The 10,782-nt window shown below is 42.1% G+C and overlaps 1 pseudogene across 1 annotated transcript; it reads left to right on the forward strand.

Annotated features, from left to right (window-relative positions):
- The first annotated feature begins 9,332 nt into the window (after positions 1-9,332).
- LOC104677757 lies at positions 9,333-10,486 on the forward strand (annotated as a pseudogene). The gene has a single exon (XR_750090.2). The product of XR_750090.2 is annotated as a WD repeat domain phosphoinositide-interacting protein 4 pseudogene (transcript).
- The last annotated feature ends 296 nt before the right edge of the window (positions 10,487-10,782 follow it).

Genomic DNA, 10,782 nt, shown 5'->3' on the forward strand with positions numbered 1-10,782 from the left:
GCTTTTATTTCAGAAAAAATAAAATGTAAGATAATAGGAGCAAATACATTTGAACTGCTGGACAGCTATTCAAAAATAGTTTGCCAGAGTAACTTGTAAGCCTGAAATCTGTGTAGCCATGAAAGGGCTCATCATCAGCTTAATTCTGAAGCTGAACTTGGTGAAACACGTGGTAGTTATCTTGGAGGTAAAATGCTGGCTTCCCGATGGGAAGTGAAAGTGTCAATCAAGTTGTGTTGGGAGATGCGATAAAGGCAGAGGCAGTCTTGCAGCCCGTGATTGTATGCACGGGCTAAGATGAGAAGGATGTTCAAAAAAAACCAGGGGATATTATTGTAGCTTTTGAGCATGAGACAGCCTCAAAGCACTGGGAAAGCTGGATGCTAGCAGGAGGCAGTAGAAGTGCAGGTGTGAGAAAAATAAAGGCTGGGCCAAGGTGCTGGCAGGAAATGGATAAAAAAGGCAGGTCTGATAAATGTTTCAGAAAAAGAGAGCTGTCAGGATGAGGTAGATTGAGCTTGGCAGCCTGGGAGTTGGCATGCCATTGATGGTCAAGACCGAATGCTGCTTATCCTATGCAGCCAGAAATTTTGCTTTAGAAATGACCTTAGGGTTTTGCTCACAGCAACCACTGTCCTCTCTCTCATTCTCCCTGTCACTGGGTTACCTCCTCCTTGTCAATGACCTCTTCTGTGATACTATCTCTTCAATCTACCATGGGCTTTTTCTCTGATTTTTTAAGAATAAGTGGAAATACCTAAATTGTTTGTTCTTTCAGTTGTAGAAAATATTGAAAACCAAAAGGAAAGAATTTAAAAACACTGTAACTGCACTACCCACCAAGAAGCACTTATGTTGGTATACAGTCATGTGTTGCTTAATGGTGGGGATATATTTTGAGAAATGTTTTATTAGGTGACTTCATTGTTGTACAGATATCATAGAGAGTATTTATACAAACTCAGATTGTATAGCTGACTACACACCTGTGATAGATGGTACAGCTGGCTGCTCCTAGTCTGCAAACCTGTACAGCATGTTACTGTACTGAATAAGGTAGGCAATTGTAACACAATGGGAATCATTTGTTTATTTAAATATATCAAAACACATTTTGGTGCAGTAAAAATACAATATAAAAGATAAAAAGATAAGAAATGGTACACCTGTGTGGGGCACTTACCATGAGTAGAGCTTGTAGGACTGGAAGTTGCTCTGGGTGAGTCAGTGAGTGGTGAATGGATGTGAAGGCCTAGGACACGGCTGCACACTACAATTCATAAGCACTGCACTTAGGCACACAACATTTATAACAAATATTGTTCTTTAACAAGAAATTAACTTTAGCTTACTGTAATTTGTTACTTTATAAACTTGTTAACTGTTAACAACTTTTCGATTGTTTTTTAAGCAACATTTAGCTTAAAACACGAACTCATGTACAGCTGTACAAAAATATTTTCTTTTTAAATATCCTTACTCTATAAGCTTTTTTTTATTAAAAAATTATTTTTACTTTTAAAACTTTTTGTTAAAAACAAAGACACAAATACACACATTAGCCTGGGTCTACACGGGGTCAGGATCATCAGTATCACTGTCTTTCCACCTCCACATCTTGTCCTGCTGGAAGGTGTTCAGGGGCAATAACACACATGGAGCTGTCATCTCCTATGATAACAGTGCCCTCTTCTGGGGTACCTCCTCAAGGAACTGCCTGAGGCTATTTTAGAGTTAACTTAAATAAATAAGTAGAAGGAGTACACTCTAACAATAAAAAGTGTGTAAATACATAAACCCAGTAATAGTCTATTATGATTAAGTGTTATATACTATACATAAATATATATGCTATACTATTATAAGACTGGCAGTGCAGTAGGATTGTTTACGTACAGCATCACCACAAACGTGAGCAATGCATTGTGCTATAACATTCTGATAGCTATGACATCATTAGATGATAGGAATTTTTCAGTTCTGTTATGATCTTATGGAAAAACTGTTGTATCTGTGGTCCATTGTTGGCCAAAGTGTCATCAGGAGATGCATGACTGTATCTCCTTCCAGACTTGTGTTTATGTGTGTGCTTTTACAAAAATGGAATATACACACTATTCTGGGAACTCCTTTTCTCATTTAATATTCTGTGAAAATCTAGACTTATTTATGAATGCTTATGAGACGTTTTACTGGCATTTCACACAATGTGACAACACCATCCTTATTTCTAACCTATGCCTCATTTTTTTAAATTTTTCATTTCATTAACTTATCCAACATCTTTTGAGCCCACAGTAGGGGCCTAACCACTTGATAATTGTCTTAGTTTGTTTTCTGTTGCTCTAACAGAATACCATGGACTGGGTAGTTTATAAAGAAAATAAGTTTATTTAGCTCCTGGTTCTGGAGGCTGGAAAGTCCAAGAGCATGTCACCACCAGCATCTGGTGAGGGTTGTCCCATGGCAGAAGGGGGGAAGGACGGAAAGTGGAGGCAAGGGCACAAGACAGAGAGAAAATTGGGTCAAATTCATCCTCTTTATAAGGAGCCCACTCCCGTGATAACTAATCCACTTTCATGATAATGACATTAATTCATTAATCCATATAATCACCTCTTAAAATTCTCAAACCATAGCAATGGTTAAAAATAAGCTCAGATACTCTCTGTTTTCCTTACCTTTCTCACATTTAATTGTCTCTAAATCACTCATTCATTCAATAAATATTTTTTTCACCTGTCGTTACATGGCCTGTATGCAGGCTGTGCCCTCATGATTTTCTCATTCAGTAAAATTGAGCACCTGCTATGTGCCAGATTTTGTTTCTGGCTCTGGGCATACCAAAGTGAACCAAATGGGGAAGGTACCTTCTATCATGGTGCTAGTATTCTAGAGGGGGAATAAATAATACTTCAATGTATTAGTTATCCATTATTGCATAGCAAATTACCCCAAAACTTAGTGACTTAGAATAATGACATTTACTCTTTTACTGTGTTTGTGGGTTAGGAGTTGGGGCATGCTTTAGTAGGTCCTCTGCTTCAGGGTCTCTCACAGGCTGCAGTGATCTCAAGACTCGACTTGGGGAGAATTGGCTTTCAAAGTCATTCATGTGGTTGTTGGCAAGATTCCATTTCTTGCTGTGTTGGCTACAGGCTACCGTCAGTCCTGGCCACATGCACCTCTCTGTTAGGGCAGCTCACAATGTAAGCAAGAAAAGCCAGAGAGAGACAGAGAGAGAGAGAGAGGGAGAGTGCCGGGAAGACAAGAGTCGTGGTGTTTTATGACTGATCTTGAAGTGACATTCCATCACTATGCCATATCTTATTTGTTAGGAACAAGTCACTAGGTGGCCCATTGAAGGGGAGGGCATTACCCAGGGTTTGAATACCAGGGAATGGGGATCATTGTGAGCCATTTTAGAAGGCTGCCTCCCACAGTCAAGAAACAAGACAATTCCAGATCATACTCAGTACTAGAGAGAAAATAGGATGGGGATAAGACAAAGAGCATCTGGGAGTGTTGGGGAGGTAGTCTTTAGTGAGTGTTTAGAGAGGACCTCACTTTAGTCTTCAGTGAAGCAGAGAACTAAAGGGCAAGAAAGGGCCCACCTGGAAAGATTCAAGCCTTCCAGACAGAGGGAACAGAAAAGGCAAAGTGGCAGAATGAGCTCTGCCTGTTTGAGGAAGAGAGTGGAGCCCAGTGACATGGAGTGATGAGCATGAAGGAAGTGGGCGCTGCTGAGATGAGGCCCTGGTAATGAGCACATGAGTGAATACTGTCTGTGTTTTGAAATACTGAGCAACTTCCCTATGTCACAGCTTGTAAGTGACACAGCACAAACAATGATTTGAACCCAAGTCCATCTGATGCTAAAATCCATGTTTTTGCCACACTAGTGCCTTACAGAATTTACTAGAAGGCGATGCTGCTGGGTGGTGGTCAGCCACTCCAGGTGCCCACCACGTAAGTAAGACTTTCAGGGCTAAAACCAGGATAGTCCTGAGGAAATTGGGATAGCGGGTCACCCTCAAGACACGACAGGAGCACTGAGTTCTCTGACGTGATATGAAACCCAGCATGAGCCGGCAGCCCAGAGTCAGCCTAACGAGAAGTCGGCTGTGTCTTTTGTTACCAAGAAAACAAAACTGTAGCATAACCCCACCTTGTTGAAACAAAATGTTTACATTCTTCTGTTCTGCTTTGCTTAAGTCATTCCTGTGGGACAAGCCGGCTTAACATACAGGTATAGTCAGGGGCTAGGAGAGACTTAGACAGGCCCCTGTACATTCTCAGTCACTGAAGTGAGACCTAGGGGCTCAGGAAGGACTCCCAGCTCCCTTAGTCATCATTCCCTCTGGGCATCCTGCTTTTGGCATAATTATTGATACGAGCACCTCATGTCCCTTCCTGAATTGTACCTACCCCCCTGCCTCCCTGCCCCCTGTACACGCTTTGCACAGTATCTGGCCCATGGAAGTGACTTCATGGAAATTCAATGGATGAATGACTGGACAATGAACAATGCACAGCAATGTGTGGTGTGGCAGAAAAGGCTGCACCAGCAAAAATTGGAAGCTGAGCTTTGCGTATTTCCTTGCCTTGGTCACTTTGCAATTTCCTGGGTGCTTGAAACAGAAAGTCATGGATTCTAAGCCCCTGTGGGATCTGGGACCTCCCATCAAGGTATCTGGAAAGTCCTCATTCTTCACTTCTCCATGCGATCCTACCCTGCAGACCAGCCCTGCTTTCGGAACCTCTCCTGTTACACATTCTGTGACCCTGAGACTCTCTTTTATTTTATTTCATTTATTTTTATATTCCTGTGTTTCCAAAGGCATAATAGGGCTGTTAAGTATAGCTATGACTATGCCTTTCCATAGCCCAGAAGAGTCTGGAAACCTGGGAATACCCAAAGCTCAGGATGATATTGCGCACACAAAAAGTACTAGGTGGAGTAATGTTTAGATAGAAAGCAGACTCAGTCATATAAAATATACACATGATAGCATGATCTGCATTTCTGTGATGCTTCTGAAGTACAGAAGCATTCAGCACTTTCGTAACTCTTATTGCAAGTTACCTCTTCAATCATTTTTAAAAATGCTTTAAAAATTTTTTAGCTTATTGAGGTATGACTGACAAAAATTGTATATACTTAAAGTGTACAACATGTTTTGATATATGTATACATTGTGAAATGATGACCACAATTAAGCTAATAAACATATCCATTATCTCACATTACATTTGTGTGTGTGTGTGCATGCACACACATAGTGAGAACACTTAAGATCTACTCTCAGCAAATATCAAGTATTTCAAGTATATCAAGTATGCAATATATTATTACTATACACTCACCATGCTGTACATTAGGTCTTCAGAACTTATTTACCTTATAACTGAAAGTTTGTACCCTTTGACCAATGTCCCCGTTTCCACCATTCCTAGTGACCACTGTTCTACTCTGTTTTTATGAGTCTGGCTTTTTTTAGATTCCACATGTAAGTGAGATTATGCAGTATTTGTCTTTCTGTGACTGGCTTATTTTACTTAGCATAATGTCCTGCTGGTTCATCTATGTTGTTGCAAATTGCAGGATTTCCTTATTTTTTTGAGGCTGAATAGTATTTCATTGTGTATGTATACACTACGTTTCTTTATCCATTCATTCATTGATGGACGCTTACATTGATTCCATATCTTGGCTATTGTGAATAATGCTGCAATAAACATAGGAGTGTAGACAGCTCTTTGATACACTGATTTCATTTTCCCTGGGTATATGCCTAGAAGAGGGATTGCTGGATCATATGGTGGTTCTAGTTTGAATATTTTGAGGAACCTCCATATTGTTTTCCATGATGGCTATACCAATTTACGTTCCCACCAATAATGTGCAACAGTTCCCTTTCTCCACATCCTTGCCAATACTTATCTTTTGGCTTTTTGGTACTAGCCATCCTAACAGGTGTGAGGTGATATTTTATTGTGGTTTTGATTTGCATTTCCCTGATGATTAGTGATGTAGAACACCTTTGTATATACCTGTTGGCCACTTGTATGTCTGCTTTGGGAAAATGTCTGTTCAGATTCTTTCCCCACTTTAAAATCCAGTTATTTGTTTGTTTGTTTGTTTGTTTTTGCTATTGAATTGTATGAATTTTTTATGTATTTTGGCTAGTAACCATTTATTATATGTATAGTTTACAAATTTTCTCCCATTCTATAGGTTCTTTTTAAAATTTTACTACAAAGTTTAAAATTTTGTTTTAATTTTTGTGGGTACATAGTAGGTGTGTATATTTATGGGGTGTGTGAAATGTTTTGATATACGCAAATTTTGTCACAGAAAATGAGGTATCCATCCCCTCAAGCATTTATCTTTTGTCTTATGATACAATTATACTCTTAGTTATTTTAAAATGTACAATTAAATTATCAACTATAGTCACCCTGCTGTGCTATCAAATAGTAGGTCTTATTCTTTCTAACTATTTTTTTGGGTACCCATTAACCATCGTCACCCCCACCTCCTCCTTACCCCACTCTATAGGCTCTTTTTATTTTGTTAATTTTTTCCCTTTGCTGTGCAGAATAACATACGTTTTCAAAGCAAGTTAAAGCTGCTCTCTACTTAGATTAAGAAATCAAAACATCTGAAGTGGCTCCAGCAGAAGGAAAGGCAAGATGGGAATCAGCAAAGTTTAATCTACATTCTTTCTGCTTCTCCTTTTCTACCAACACTGTGTTCAACTGTATAACAATAGTACCAGTAAGCACGAGAATGATAGTTTTTAGTTTAAAGACTATTTCAGTTTTAGTCAGACTACTTCAGACCTCAGACTCCACATTTCAGACTCCAGACTTTAGACAACAGACTTCACACTCCAGACAACAGACTTTTAGACTCCAGCTTCAGACTTCAGACTCCAGATTGTACACTTCAGACAACAAACTCTAGATAACAGACTCCAGTCTCCATACTTCAAACAACAGACTACAGACTCCACACTCCAGACAATAGACTTTTAGACTCCAGAACAGACTTCGAACTTCAGACTCACTCCAGACTTCAGACTCCAGAACAGACTTCAGACTCCAGACCCAGATTTCAGACTTTAGAATTCAGACTCCAGACTTCAGACTCCAGACCAGACTTCAGATTTCAGACTCCAGACCAGACCTCTGACTTCAGACTTCAGACCCCTGACCCCAGATTTCAGACTCCAGGCTTCAGAGTTTGGACTTTGGACTACTTCAGCTTTAGTCAGACAGCCAATTTCAGTCAGACCATTTTTCACCTCTACCATCTAATCTCATCTTTTAAACAACCCTCTAAAAAGTAACATTCCCAAGAAACTGAGGCCCAGAAACACTGAATGATATACTCAAGACTAACCACCTAGTAAGGGGGAGGCCACAGTTTCCCGTGGCTTTCTACTCTACCATTCATGGTAAATATATCTATTTACCTCTTCATCCTTTGAAGGCAGGAGACAATTTGAAAAGCCTAGATTGTTATTCAAGCCCTTACCCTGGCAACATGCACATGGCAGACCCTTCACTTAGCTGGTAGAAAGAACACAGGCTTGGGAAGAAGATGTCTGATGTTCGCTCCCTGAGGACACTCTTGCTTGCTTGTCTGATCTCTCTGAGCCTTGGGTGGCCCATCTACTAAACAGGGATAAGTTCTTTCCTGGGGATGCTAAGAGCCTTCTGCCTCATGCCTGCAGTGCTGCTCATGTTGCCCCCTTGGAATTACTTGTTCAACTTCTTTCTTCCCCACTAGACTGTGAGCTTCTTCAGGGCAAAGACAAGGACTTTTTTGCTGTTAACCCCGGCAACTATCACCATGCCTGACCAAAGGGCATGCTGAAAAAACATTGATTGTTCAAAACCACATGCCTGGTCCCTAGTAGGCACTTGCTGGTTACTGCTTTCTTCCCACCCTCCCTCTGCCACCCTTACCTCTCTGAGTCTGGAGAGGATGGCCATGTACTTGGCAGGAGGCAGTGTTCATAGGAAATTAGGTCCTTTGCAGCAGTCAGTTTCATTTCCTATGATTAAAATTTCTGTGAAACATATTATGCAAGAATAGAATTTTAATATAGTCATTCCCTGGACGGTCTGGGCAAGACAGACCTACCCTGTACCAGTTCCTGGCATGGCTGGTGTTGGCCCAGTTATGCAAGTTTCTGAGGTTTAAAACAGAACAACAAACTTCCAGTGTTGCTATGAATGCCAAAGCAAACTTTCTCAGCAGAGTGGTTCCTCATTCTTGGAAAAGAGAGGAATGTCCTTTTCTTTTCCCTGTCTCCTCTTCTCTGAGAGAAAAGCGATAATTTATTATTGAGATTGCAGATTGGGCCTTGACCCCTCCTTTGACAAAGAGGCAAAACAAAATAAAATAAAATTTTCATTAATGCATTCCTCTCTCCCCTTTCTCTGTCCCCTCCCCTTTCCTGTTCTCTATATCTCTGCTTCTGAATGTACCCCCAACTTGTTTCCAAATACTTCCTCCTGCACTGTCCCACCTGAACCTCTGCTAGGTAATGCCCTCTGCTCCCTTTTTGCCATCAACAGTCTCATTTCCTGAGAGACACTTAGCTCATCTAGTTGGTTAGAAGAAAACATTACGATTGATCTAATTCATATTGAAGTGTGAATGACTGAAAGCCCAATATATTTACATTCCTTCATATAATTGCCTTTTAACCAAAGGGGCTTATTAATCCAAGTGAACACTTTCCACGTAGAATTCCCGTAAAGAATCTTGGGCTAGTTATTTCTCTGAGTGTCCCTCAGGGAATGACAATTTCTTCATAACTTTTGTCTTTCTCTTCAAGAGTAAAATGAAGGGAATTGTCAGTGATCTCATATTGGGTCTGCACTGGGGATTATACCCTCAGTGAGCTAGAGATGGGACAAGTTTAGGGACTGATTGTCTTAGAGGCAATCATTACCTGGTAATTTTCCTGGCAATTGAATTATGATCTTAGAAACAAATGCTTTTAAATAAAAGGTCAGCTGGGTATGGTGGCTCATGCCTGTAATCCCAGGACTTTGGGAGGCCAAGGCAGGCAGATCACTTGAGGTCAGGAGTTCAAGACCAGCCTGCAACATGGTGAAACTCCGTCTGTACTAAAAAAAATAAAAAAGTACAAAATTTAGCCTGGCGTGGTGGTGCACACCTGTAATCTCAGCTACTTGGGAGACAGGAGAATCGCTTCAACCCGGGAGGTGGACGTTGCAGTGAGCCGAGATTGCACCGCTGCACTCTAGCCTGGGTGAAAGAGCGAGACTCCGTCTCAAAAATAAACAAACAAAAAAACCAACCAACCAACCTTCTGGTCTTGGTGGGCGGTAGTAGTAGCCCCAAGTTCTCAGAGATCTCAGTGCTGATCCGGGACGATGCCCGGGAGGGCAACGACTCCAAAGAGAAGCTGGTGCTGGAGTTCACCTTCACTAAGCCAGTGCTTTCTGTGCGCATGCGCCACGACAAGATCGTGATGGTGCTGAAGAACCGCATCTGTGTGTACTCCTTCCCAGACAATCCCCGAAAGCTGTTTGAGTTTGATACCTGGGACAACCCCAAGGGGCTCTGTGACCTCTGCCCCAGCCTGGAGAAGCAACTGTTAGTGTTCCTGGGACACAAGTGTGGGAGTCTGCAACTTGTGGACCTGGCGAGCACAAAGCCTGGCACCTCGTCTGCTCCATTCACCATCAATGCACACCAGAGTGACATAGCCTGTGTGTCTCTAAACCAGCCAGGGACTGTAGTGGCCTCAGCTTCCCAGAAGGGTACCCTTATTCACCTCTTTGACACACAATCCAAGGAGAAACTGGTAGAGCTGCGCCGAGGCACTGACCCTGCCACCGTCTACTGCATTAACTTCAGCCACGTCTCCTCCTTCCTCTGCGCTTCCAGTGATAAAGGCACCGTCCATATCTTTGCTCTCAAGGATATCCGCCTCAACTGCCGCTCCGCGCTGGCTCGCCGTGGGCAAGGGCCTATCATTGGGCAGTAGTACGTGGACCCTCAGTGGAGCCTGGCGAGCTTTACTGTGCCTGCTGAGTCAGCTTGCATCTGCGCCTTCTGTCCCAATACTTCCAAGAACGTCAACTGTGTCATTGCCATCTGCGTAGATGGGACCTTCCACAAATATGCCTTCACTCCTGATGGAAACTGCAACAGAGAGGCTTTTGACGCGTGCCTTGACATCTGTGATGATGATGACTTTTAAGGACCCTGGGGGCTGTGCTAGGGACCTGCAGTGGCAGACTGCAGAGCTGAGCCTTGGCAGTGGGGTATGCTTGGAAGCCACCAGCCAGCAAGCGTTAATGGGGTGGGTGCCCACTTTCCACTCAGCAGAGCTATGTCTAAATAAAGAGCTCACTTCCCCCCAGCACTTCTTGATGACTGTGTGCCCCAAGGGCTAGGCCAGAGACCTAGGAAGGCAGCGACCCCTTGGGATCCCTAACCTGGAGGAAATTGTCAGGGACCCAGAAGGAGTGCCCTAATCCAACCTGGGGATTTTTAAAAAGCTTCCTAGGAAGAGATGATTTCTGATGTGATGAATACAAATAAAAGACCCTTAATGGCAAACAACAACAACAACAACAACAGAAAAACAACAAAAAACAGACAAACATCAGGTACTGTTGGTAATTTACATGTGCCATCTCACCAAATTTTCATAACAACCCTATGAAGTCCATTTCACAGAGACGATAACTTGCTCGAAATCATGCAGTTAGCAGGATGGCTCAGAA

The sequence above is a fragment of the Rhinopithecus roxellana genome, chromosome 2 (genome assembly GCF_007565055.1).
Source record: "Rhinopithecus roxellana isolate Shanxi Qingling chromosome 2, ASM756505v1, whole genome shotgun sequence".
NCBI classification, from domain to species: Eukaryota; Metazoa; Chordata; class Mammalia; order Primates; family Cercopithecidae; genus Rhinopithecus; species Rhinopithecus roxellana.